This window comes from Balaenoptera musculus, chromosome 1 (genome assembly GCF_009873245.2).
Source record: "Balaenoptera musculus isolate JJ_BM4_2016_0621 chromosome 1, mBalMus1.pri.v3, whole genome shotgun sequence".
NCBI lineage: Eukaryota > Metazoa > Chordata > Mammalia > Artiodactyla > Balaenopteridae > Balaenoptera > Balaenoptera musculus.
The window spans coordinates 76,818,271-76,829,745 of NC_045785.1; the positions used below are offsets into that span (position 1 = coordinate 76,818,271).

At 40.9% G+C, this 11,475-nt stretch overlaps 1 long non-coding RNA gene across 3 annotated transcripts; it reads left to right on the forward strand.

The window, feature by feature from the left end:
• The first annotated feature begins 5,583 nt into the window (after window positions 1–5,583).
• Window positions 5,584–10,987, forward strand: LOC118904276. 3 transcript variants are annotated; one of them, XR_005021957.1, is made up of 3 exons: window positions 5,584–5,735; window positions 8,201–8,277; window positions 9,634–10,987. It is a non-coding gene; the product is annotated as an uncharacterized LOC118904276 (long non-coding RNA). The 3 variants fall into 3 exon arrangements; XR_005021959.1 differs by having other exon boundaries at window positions 10,528–10,987; XR_005021958.1 differs by lacking the exon at window positions 5,584–5,735 and adding an exon at window positions 6,840–7,183.
• The last annotated feature ends 488 nt before the right edge of the window (window positions 10,988–11,475 follow it).

Genomic DNA, 11,475 nt, shown 5'->3' on the forward strand with positions numbered 1-11,475 from the left:
GGGGAACTTCAGAACCGCAAACCTGGACCACTCTACTGAAAAGTCATGCTCAAGGCCAGGTGTCATATGGGGGAAACTGTGGAGATGGGGGTGGGGTAGGGGAGGGGTAGATGGGAACTGTCTGTACTTTCTGCTCAGTTTTTCTGTAAACCTAAAATAGCTCTAAGAAATAAAGCCTACTATTAAAAACAAAGAGTCACGCTCACCTACAGTTCTGGGTTTTGAGAGGCCAAGGTTGATTTGAAAAGGCTTTTTCTTCCTCTCCATAGGAGACAGAACAGGGGGAAGCCCAGAGATTTGGAGGGCTACACCCAGGACAGAGAATTATTAGAAATAAAAATGCTCCCTCCTCTGAGCTTTGGCGGCCTCAGTTGGTAGCGTGGAAAGTGAAACTTTACCCCGCTGAGAGGTGCCACTGGGCTTAGCACCCCTTGAGCTCTTCCTGACCTTGTAGCAAACAATATATACATTAGTCTGTTTGGTATTGCATGGGTGGATTTGTTACTTGATTAAATGTTTTACTTTTCAACTGCTTAGCTTTATGTTGGTCAGCCTCAGTGCTGGAGAAAGAATTTGTACTAAAAACAATAAACAGCTTTGGAAATAGGTTGGATCTAAAATAAATAAGGTTAATATTGCAATAATATGTCTTAGGCTAAAGGGAACTTTAGTCATCATCTGGTGCAAACCTTGTCCACTCCTAAGTGGGCACGAAAGAGTTAAATAATAAAGCCCCAGCCCGGAGGGTAGTGGAAGTTTTAATCCCAGCTGCTGCCCCTGGGGGTGAGAGGAAGAGATATTTGATAGTCCAAAGCAGAAAGTAAATATGGAGTAAATTACTTCCATGTAATTGGGGAGATTATTTCAAGTAGATTGCAACTTGGAAATGGATTGCTTCTTTTTGAAACCTGGGGTGACCTGTACATCTCCCACGGTGGCTTCAAGGTGGCACCGAGGGAAGGCACAATTCCTGGCTTTCAAGGGCAGCTATAGCTAGCATATTTTATAAAGTCAAAACTACACATCTTTGATCCTCGCATTGCTCAGATCTGTGCAGTAGTTAATAGGAACAGAAATATAGATAGACTTAGAAATGTGACCAACAGTAACCTACCACCTTAAAAATCTGAACTGTGAGTTCTTATAGACAGAAAACAGAAAACTGTTTGCAATTAATATAATTGCCCTCATTCAAGGAAATGGTCAATTTGATCTGAAATGGTGTGGAAAAGCATGGGAGGGGATCTGGGTGAGACACCTAAAAGAACTATTATAAATTTTTTCATGTAATGAGCCAGTTTTTCCAGTAGCTTCCATTCTTTTGTTCCAGTGCTCTTTCTTGAAGCCAGTATGAATAGGCTCCAATTCTGTGTCCACATCATAGTCTTTCCAATATTTGTCTCCTTTTCTTAAGTGTGTAGACTCTAGAATCAGAGAAGCCTTGTTGAGGTTCAAAGCTGCCTCTGCCTATCACCTCTCTGACTTTGGGCAAATTGCCTGGCCTCTCTCAGCCTTTATTTTCTTATTTGTTAAATGGGATAATAATAGTACTTGCTTCGCAGGCAAAATGTTGCGAGGACCTAATGAGAAAATGCATGTAAAGCACTTGTCACTTAGTTCTTTTTATGACTATGATGATAATCCCACATAATATAATAAATTATTTCTCATATGACATGATATTTAGCCTACTCACCATTCAATTTTTCCTTAAGTTATTTCAGTGTGTAGCATTCATAATTGAACAAAATGCTCCGTATGGGCTGGTAGTACAAAGTAGACTATCACCTCCTTCATTCTAGGTTCTATACTTCTATTGATACAACCAATTAGAGTATTAAATGTTTTTGTTTATGTTTTATCTTTTTTTGTGGGGGGAGGAGATGGCTACTCCAATCAAACTGCTCAGAAAACTCTCTCCTTCTCTTGTACTTTGGTAGTTTTAGACCCTGGTGCAGGACCTAACATTTATCTCATTACATGTGATCTATTAAATGTTAGTTCCTCTTTCAAATCTATGCAATCCATTTGTTTATTCATTCATCCATTATAGAAACTTTCAAAAATATATTTTTCATGGACCAGGCTCAGTGCCAGTTTTTTGCCATATTCTGAGATTTTAAAATTCATTGGAGTTTCAGTAGAGCATACTTTTTACATCTTTGTGCAAATTGTTGTGTAACATGTTGCTAAAACAGGGCTAAGGGCACAGGCCTAAGGAATGTCTTTAGAAACTCTCCGCAAGGCTGACCAGCACCATTTGGGCACTGTAGTTTAATCATTATGAATTCATCTTATTGTGGTATCATTTGGTACCAATTATTTTTCAACATGACCAGCAGGAACTCTTGAGACCCTCTCAGAATTCTTGTTCAAGTCAAGATTCACTAGATCTATCTAGTAGCTAATTCAATATTCTCATCAAAATAAGACTATTAATCTGATGTGATTTCTTTTCTAAGTGAAATTAGTCTGGCTTGTTTTCTAAAGGGCTCAGAGGACATATTTTCATAACCCATTCTAACATTTTGAAGAATTTAAATAACAGCAGAACATAGTGCCTAAAACATGACAGCTATCTGTTTCAGATGCTCCTCCCTGCCAGCATAAACTGTCAAGGACGTTAGTGAAAGAGTTGAAAAGATTAGCTAGGTGAAAAAGTCTACCCTCAGGTACTGCCTTTACCTTGATTGCGGAGCATTTGCTTTATATTTACTTAGCTTTTTATATGTATTTCTCACCTCCTGAGCTCCCTGTGGTCAGGGACATGCTTTTACTTTTCTCTTGTAATTCCTAACACAGTGCATGACACATCATAGGTAATCCTTAATTGCTTTTTAAATTGATATACTCAAGGTTTATTTGTAAACCTAATGCCTAACCTATTACAATTAAGGAGAAAGGATACTACCCGCTTTTAGTCCAGGACATGGCAAATAGAGAAGAGGTCTATAGGTCTAAGGGCATCCCTTAAAACTTTTAGGCTTTTAGGCTTAGGAGGCACGCCCCCTTACACTCTATGAAACTCTCAAATGATTAGTAACAGAGTCCAATGAGTGAGAAGTAGTGAAATGCCTTTCTCAAAATATGGGGAAATTGGTGATCATTTTTTCTCCTTTGTCATTACTAGGATTTTGGAATTCTAGGGGGAAAATTGCATGTTAAAAAATCATTGTCCCATTCTGATCTTTGCAAAGACTTTCCCTTCCTTAAATTTGTTTAGGATAGGAGATTGCTTCTATGGACTTCTCAAAGGTATTAACTTTTTATATTTTTACTTCCAGTGTCCAACACACTGAAAGAGAGGAGGAACTCAATAAATGTTGGTTGGATGAATACGTAGTATTTGTGAAAGTGCATTGTAGACTGTGAAACCTTGCACAAATGGAAAGATGATGAGGATGATGACTTACGAGGCTCAGAAATTGAAGTGGAACTCGTCTTAATGTACCACACACACACACACACACACGCACACACATTTTCCCTTTGAATAATGGCTACATTTTTTTCTTTCAATGGGAAAAGTATTGGGATACTGGGTACTTTTAAAAATTTAAATCAAAATGTGCTTGCCTATTTTTTATTACTGGCTGCTCCATTTGCTCTTCTGGCTTTTGTTGATAAGCATATATTTGTATACTTAATATTGCCCTTAGTTATCCTCTTACTTTCGCATCTTACCCATCTTTAGTCTGCCATTCTGTCCTGACTTAGACTTTTCAACTGTTAGACTGTCAGGCTTTCAAGGATGCATTTTTAAAAATCAGTTTCTTTGAAAGCACTTGAACCAGAAGTCAAATGACATGATGTAAACCAATAGTTTTTCAATGAAGAAATGAAAAGTCTCAACAATGATAAATAAGGAATCTAACCTATTGACACCAATTTGGTTACACTGTATTGATTTCTACAAAAATATTATAAAAGAGAGTGCTACATATACTCTACTGATCAGATTGCAAATATACTTCTTAGCAAAGAGAGAAATAGTGTAGGATACAAGGGTTTGTCTTAAAGTGTCACCTGCTATTAGTTACCCCTCACTGATTCAAGCATTTTCCTGGATTTAGGTGGGTCAGGCTGTCAGGGGAGAACCCAGAGGCTGCATGTGGCCATGGCTACAGAATCGACTGGGCATGATCTGGAGAAGCAGCAGGTGAGTCGGTCATGTCAAGGGCAGGTGATAATGACCGGCAAAAACTGGTCCTGCTACTTCTCAGTGACAGTGATTAGCAGGGTGTAAGAACAGAATTCCAAAATTCCGAAGGTTCCCATAAATGTCTCAGTTTCTTACTCAGGGCTTCAGGGTCTTTAGAGATATATTTCAGAGTTGGTTTTTGGCTGTTTCACTTATTCTTGTGTAAACTGGTGGAAGTGGGTGGTGGGTTGGGTAGGATGGGTGAGTCTTCCCAGGCCCTTCATTCCATCTGAGCTACATGTGCCAGGAGGAGCCCCTGATAAGCCAAGACAGCTCTACATATGCCATCCTCACACAGCTCAGCAGGGACTTGACACTGTCACACAAGAAGCTCTCATCTTTCTGGGCAGATGGCAAGCCCAAAATTTCTAGATACAGGGGTTTAAGGTGGCAATCTGGAAGGAGAGAAGGATTAGGGGCCTTATCTCGAGGCTGCTTTGCCCAGCAAGCACAAAATCTTTACTTAGCTTGAATGCTTATTTTGACATATTTTGGAGGTGGGCAGATGGAGATACTGGAGAGAGATGCTAAGGAAACCCCAGGTCACCCCTAGATACTGCGCATGGAACCCAGGTTTGGTAAATACTGCAAAGCCTCCATAGTGTTGTAAGAAGCATGAGATGTTTTTTTTGGAGAGTCTGAATTTACTCTCCAGGAAAGTGTTTATCAAAGTGTTGCCCTACTGAACTAGAATATCAGGGGTGATGGTAGTGGGGAGGATTTCCAGGAAGGGAGAGTCTGCATATTTGTTTGTTTGTTTGCTTGTTTGTTTTTCTAGCCACGCCACGCGGCATGTGGGATCTCAGTTCCCCGACCAGGGATTGAACCCGTGCCTCCTGCAGTGGAATTGTGGAGTCTTAACTACTGGACTGCCAGGGAAGTCCCTGCATTTTTAATAAGCATCTCAGATAGAACTTAATGGGGAGTAAAGTTTGGATTTATCATCTATGAAAAGAATCTCACAATCACTTGCCTCTCTGATGTATGGAATTTCTTCATTTTTGCACATTCTTCAGCTTTTGGTTTTGATTATCTCCTTATAGTCTCTTGGGATAGGAATGCCTCTCCTGGATTATTTTCTCCACTGCGTCTAGGAAGTCTGCATCTTTCCAAATGAGTTGTGCTGTCAAAGAGTGTCCCTAGAAACCTTTCATGTTCCATCTAAGAGGAAGATGACTTGCATTTATAGCACACAGTATAGGCAGTGACCTTGGGCAAGAAGAAAAGCAATAATATTAATACCATATATTTGAATAATGTTCTACAATTCAGTTAAGTTGAATTAAATTGCATAGTTAAATTCATAAATTATATGGTTACATCAATTCTCACAACTTGCTGTGAGGATCGGTAATATTATTCCTATTTTACAGATGAAGAAATTGAGGTTCAAAGAAGACAAGGCCTTACCATAGGTCAGTGGACTTATATATGGAAGAATGGGTCCTGGAGTCAGGGCCTTCCAACAACTGGCCTGCTGATGCTCACACATGCCACCCAACGGCCTCCTGAATGGCCTTCGTGCACGTACCTTGTAAGTTGACGCTTAGAGCAGAGTTGTTGTGTCAGATCACCTGGGTTCTGATCTTTGTGATTTCTGTGGGAAAATCTCCATTTAAATTGCCATGGACACCCACGTGCTGAATGATCATTTTCTCTTGGGAAAGACATTTCTGAGTTGCTCTAGCCTTCCCCGCGTTACCTGAGGCCTCACTACTTTTGAAATGGCTCACACTCTTACCTTATTTGCGTTTTATTACCCCAGGGAAAGCATGAATCTAAGAGTTCCAAAAAACCTTTCTCCTCATATCTGATTATGTTATGTTTACAGACACATCTAGGCATAGGCTTTTTGGATTTTCTACTGCTTTATTTTGATCCTCTTGATTTAGTCTGTGTGAGCTCATTTTCCTCATTAAAGTCATCAAATTAAAGAAGGAAAAGGGACCTTATAGGCTCCTGCTAGATTTTCCTGAGCAATAGGGGTCCATCCAGTCTCTGCCATGCTCTTCTGGTGGTGGGGACACACTGTCAGGGACTGCAGCCCCTAATAACTAGATTCCTTTCATTGTCACATAATTCTTTCATTATGTTGGGCTGAGACTTTCAACCTTTATCTTCCACACGTTGGTCCTTGTTTTGATCTCTTAAGCAATACGGAGGTCTTGTCCCTTGTTTTCATGTGAGAGATTTTCAAACACACGAGCCAGTCATCATGTAGGTCTAGAGTTAGATGATTCAGAGCTGTTATGGGCTGAATTCTATGTCCCCAAAGTTCACATGTTTAAGTCCTAACCCCTAACTTCAGAATGTGATTGTGTTTGTAGATAGTGTCTTGAAAGAGGCAATAAATTAAAATGAGGTTATTGGGGTAAGCCCTATTCCAATATGGCTGGTGTCTTAATAATAAGAAGAAATTAGGACACAGAGACACACAGAAAGAAGACCATGTGAAGGCCCAGGGAGAAGATGGCCGTCTACAAGCCAAGGAGACAGGCCCCAGAAGAAACCAACCCTGACAACATCTTGTCTCAGACTTCTAGCCTCCAGAACTGTGAGAATATAAATGTCTGTTGTTTAAGCCACCCAGTTTGTGGTACCTTGTTATGGCAGCCTGAGCAGACTAATACATGAATCAAACATATATGGGGCTGGAGTCAAGGAGATAGGGGAGATCAATTAAGCAAATGTACAGGGGGAGAGGGTAAAAGGGCCATGGGATAAAAGCCTTACAGAGTAGGTACTGGGAGAGGGCCTGGGAGCCATACTGAGAGAAAAATCGAGAGAGCACAGTGAAAGAAGACAAGGGAAGAAAGAGTTCTTTGCTCCTTTTATACTGGGTTCTAAATTCCTTAATCTTGTGTTCACTTTTGTCAAAATTGTCTTTAGTGCTTAAACACTCTCTCCTTTCCTTGTCCCCATGCACCAAATTAAGAAGGTGTGGGTTTTAAATCTGAAAATTGGTCATCACAGGGTTCAAAGGTAAGGTTAAAGTGTTAATATTAGTGTTGTTGAATTAGGGGGTCAGTCTCAGATGTTACTTGGGGAATCTTTCTAAGTAAACATTTCTTTTTTTTTTTTTTCACACACACACACTGTATTTTATTTTTACAAGAGAGAAATAGACTGACACCAAGCATTGTACATGGATGACCACAACAAAAGCAACAATGATTGCAATTACCAAACACGAAACACACTCATACTATGTCATAATATTGACATTCAGTCCAGTAATCCTCCACTGTAACAGCTCCTTTTCTAAGTATACATTTCTTTGACACAGATTATGAAATTCAATTTCAGTGTAGATTTATGGTGGGGTACTAAAATATATTATGAAGACAAACAAACAAGCAAATAAATAAACAAGCAAAAACCCCAAACCCCACATAATTCCCAGGTGCTTCTGATGTGCCCACTGTTTGAGATACATTAATTCAGATGAAAATAAAAATGAATTTCTTCTATATGCTTGGAAATGATGCCAGACCATTGTAGATTTCAAACTTCATGAAAAATTAAAAATTTCCCCCTTTTGAGGGGAATGTTTTATGAATCCAGTGAACATAGCCTAAATTTCCTATTCTTATTACCTTATTACTTTTCATAATAATGTTGAAAATGGTGGTTATCCTGGTAGCCTTTTGGGATGTTTCTGCTCCTTTTCCCAGCAATGGCTTCCCTTGGCCAGCCGGCAGTGTTCTTTTCCCATATTTCAGAATCTCAGTGTGAAACAAGCTATGAAAGCTTACAACAGTCAATCATACTGACCATCAGATTATTCTTTGTGACTTAGGAGAATACCCCTGCTTCCTCAAGTACTCTATCTGCTGAGAATTAGGAACCATTTCTATGTAATAAAGAACTATCGCTTACCAGGAAGTATACTGTTCCTTCTTGTGGAGGAAAACTTATGACATTGAACTTGATAAGAGCCATTATTTTCGCAAGCTCAAATAAAACAAGTCTTCTTTGTCTCCCCTCCCACCTCTACAGGTTCAAGTATGTGGAGGAGACCAAACTGAAAAGAAAGCATCATAGGTTTTAGACTGAAACAAATCAGGGCTAACCAGGTAATCAAATTCTGTATAAAAACAATGAATTGTGCTACTCTAACTTAGATGTTTCAGAGAAACTCCAATGCCTTCTTTATCCATTTCTGGAATTTTTAAAACCACTGTTCCATAGGGCCTTGAGAATAACCGGAATAACTAGACTCTGTTAATTTAGTTCAGTTATTTAGGAATCAGGTATAAGATTAATTAGAACTAATTAGTATTAAGTTCTGAGTAGGTAGGTAGAGCTTACTATACACTATGCTTAAAACATCACAGTGGGAATGTGGTGGGTAGTCTCCATCTTGAAATTTACCAGGTCTGCCTGACGGGTACTGACTCGACTGGTTCCTCCACTTTAGGGATGCTGAGAGTATACTACTCTGCCCCAAGTTATATTTTATCCAAGCGTCATGTCTCTGACATTCTACCTCCAAAGAGTCATTCCTTTGGCTTTCTTTGCTTCCCTTAAAATGAGAATTCTCTTGGTTTGTGCAAAACAAAAAATTACCTTATGCAGGCAAATACATTAAGGTAGTTATTAGCTTTGCTTTCCAGTGACTGAAAGGAACTAGTTGAGCTAGAAGGAACTTGGAAGTTCATCAGTGGGAATGAAAGGAAGGTTTGCTAAGTAGGTGAGGGGAAAGCACAGACAAAGGAGGAAGGGGCCAACTGACACACATTTTGCCCCCTTGGGAATTTTGAATGGGACTGACTCCGCCCACTCAGTACTGCTTAAAAACAAAACAAAACAAACAACATATCTTTGAGAGTGCTTTAATATATTGCACTATTTCAGTAGCTGTGCTGGCCAGGACTTAACAAGGCTAGAGTAAGGAAGGACGGTTAATATTTCAACTATAGTGTGAATTGTAAATCATGACATTGATTTGGGCACAGAGGCTAGATCAGGAATTTTTTTTTTTTTTTTTTTTTATTATTTATGGCTGTGTTGGGTCTTCGTTTCTGTGCGAGGGCTTTCTCTAGTTGTGGCAAGCGGGGGCCACTCTTCATCGCGGTGCGCGGGCCTCTCACTATCGCGGCCTCTCTTGTTGCGGAGCACAGGCTCCAGATGCGCAGGCTCAACAATTGTTGCTCACAGGCCTAGTCGCTCCGCGGCATGTGGGATCTTCCCAGACCAGGGCCCGAACCCGTGTCCCCTTCATTGGCAGGCAGATTCTCAACCACTGCGCCACCAGGGAAGCCCTAGATCAGGAATGTTTGAGGAGCACCCTTCAAAGCTCAAATGCAGAAGGCAGAAAATAGTGTTGGTCTTTAATATCATGTCCCCCTTTTTGAGTAAGTCAGAGCTTGAGTTAGGAAGCATTCAAAGATCATTTTGTTCCCACATTCAATTTTCTTCTTTTCACTTAGAAAAAACCTTTGAGGCCAAAGACCACTTGAGGTGGCCCTGGTTCCTCCATGTTTCACTCACTGGCTCCTTATATCTGCTGGACCTGCATTTCCATTCACCATGTCTCAGGAGGAAAATGATTCTAGTGACCTCGCTGTAGGGAGACGGGAGCCTCAGGCATCTTATCAAACTTCCAGGCTGTTCTACATAAGCAGGGTTCTTGGCTCTGGCCTAGGAAAGCAATGCCATTGTCGGCTGACACTCAAGCATCCTGGCAAGCTTGCTAAGTGTGTGGGGAGCCCTAACCGCTGTTGTTGGCGGGAAGACCAAGCTGTCACTTGCACCTCACCTTCAGAATTCGGCCCTGTTTAAGTTAAGCTCTGCAGGTGGAGCCCTGGATTGTGAGAAGGATACAAAGCCTGCGGACATGTTGGCGTTTATTCCTCGTGCTGCTTCTGAGGACACACAAGAGGGTGTTCTGGCCAAATTAGCCAGTTATTGGTTCCTCGAGTAACTTTGGTTTTGGACCCCTGACCTGACTCTGTGAGTGAGCAGGAGGTTGTTTTCCCTGAGTGAGTTTGCCTCTTGGCTTTCCTGTCACTACATGAACATTCAGCCCACAGATTTCTGTTATCTAATCAGGTGCATCGGTCCGCGGTGGAGATGAGAGTGGAGGAACACCCCTCTGACTCAGATTTTGCACAAACAAAACTCAGCCTTGTTAACAAAGGCAGGGAGGAGCGCCCACGGCCGCTCAGATCAGATCTTCCCCGACAATCTTCGGGGCAGTGCAGATGGGTGGGTTTTTATGGCAAGATAAGCAACTGGAGGGCTCCACTTTGGTATGCTAAATAAAATTAAAATGTCAATATTTACACATGACCTTCAAGGCTCTTACACTCTTGCTTTCTTAGGATTCAGTACAGACTGCGTTTTCTTTAGCCCGTTACCAACAGCTTGGAAATTCAGTTAGAGGACATAACCCAAATGTTCTCCAAATGTTCCTTCCAAATGGTCATCTCGAAAAGTGCTGTTTTAAGGCGTGCAACCTTTCTACACCAAGAGAGGGCTGTCGCGCTGCCTACCCAACTGCAGGGGAATTATCCGGAGATGAAAACCACTGATGATAAAGATAGTGCCGCCAAGCTGCTTTAATTTGTTGATAACTAAAGCACAAGAGGCCTCTTACAGGCTTCTTGAAGCCTCACTATTGTGTATTGCACATTCAACCCCTGCTTGTGTGCTGACACAAACAAATAAACGCGATCATAATGGTTGAAATGTAGTTAGAAACACAATTGAGAACATCTGTATTGTAAGCAGAAATAAATTAGAAATACTGAAGTGTTTTGTAGCTGTGAAAACGAAGGAATAAAAAAATAACCCACAGTACCTGGATTAAGCGGTTATAAATAATGTATAAGGCAAAAATCTCATTACCCCCTGTGTAAACTCCCACCCCCCCCCATGAAATATATTTTATGAATGTAGTAACACTGTAATAACCAAAGCATTTGTTTTTCCCCACAAACTTTCCATTTCATAACTGGGAGATTGTTTGGATTTACAAGTTCAGGACAAAACATCCCCGAGTTTACTGGTTTTGGTTTCTTCCTCGTGACCTTCAGCTTCAGGACTCTGCACAGCTCTGGACGCCACTATTTATTAGAATGCTGCTTTCCACACATGAAAGTTTCCCCCAAACACAACCCTATAAAAACAAACAGAGGCGAACACAAATCCCCTCAGCCCTGGAGGATAAAGGCCTTGAAACTTGCATTGCAGAAGCCAAAGGGAGGATGGGAGAAGATCTCCCTGCCCAGAACCGCGACACCTGTGTGACTCTTGGAGTCCAGGCTGTT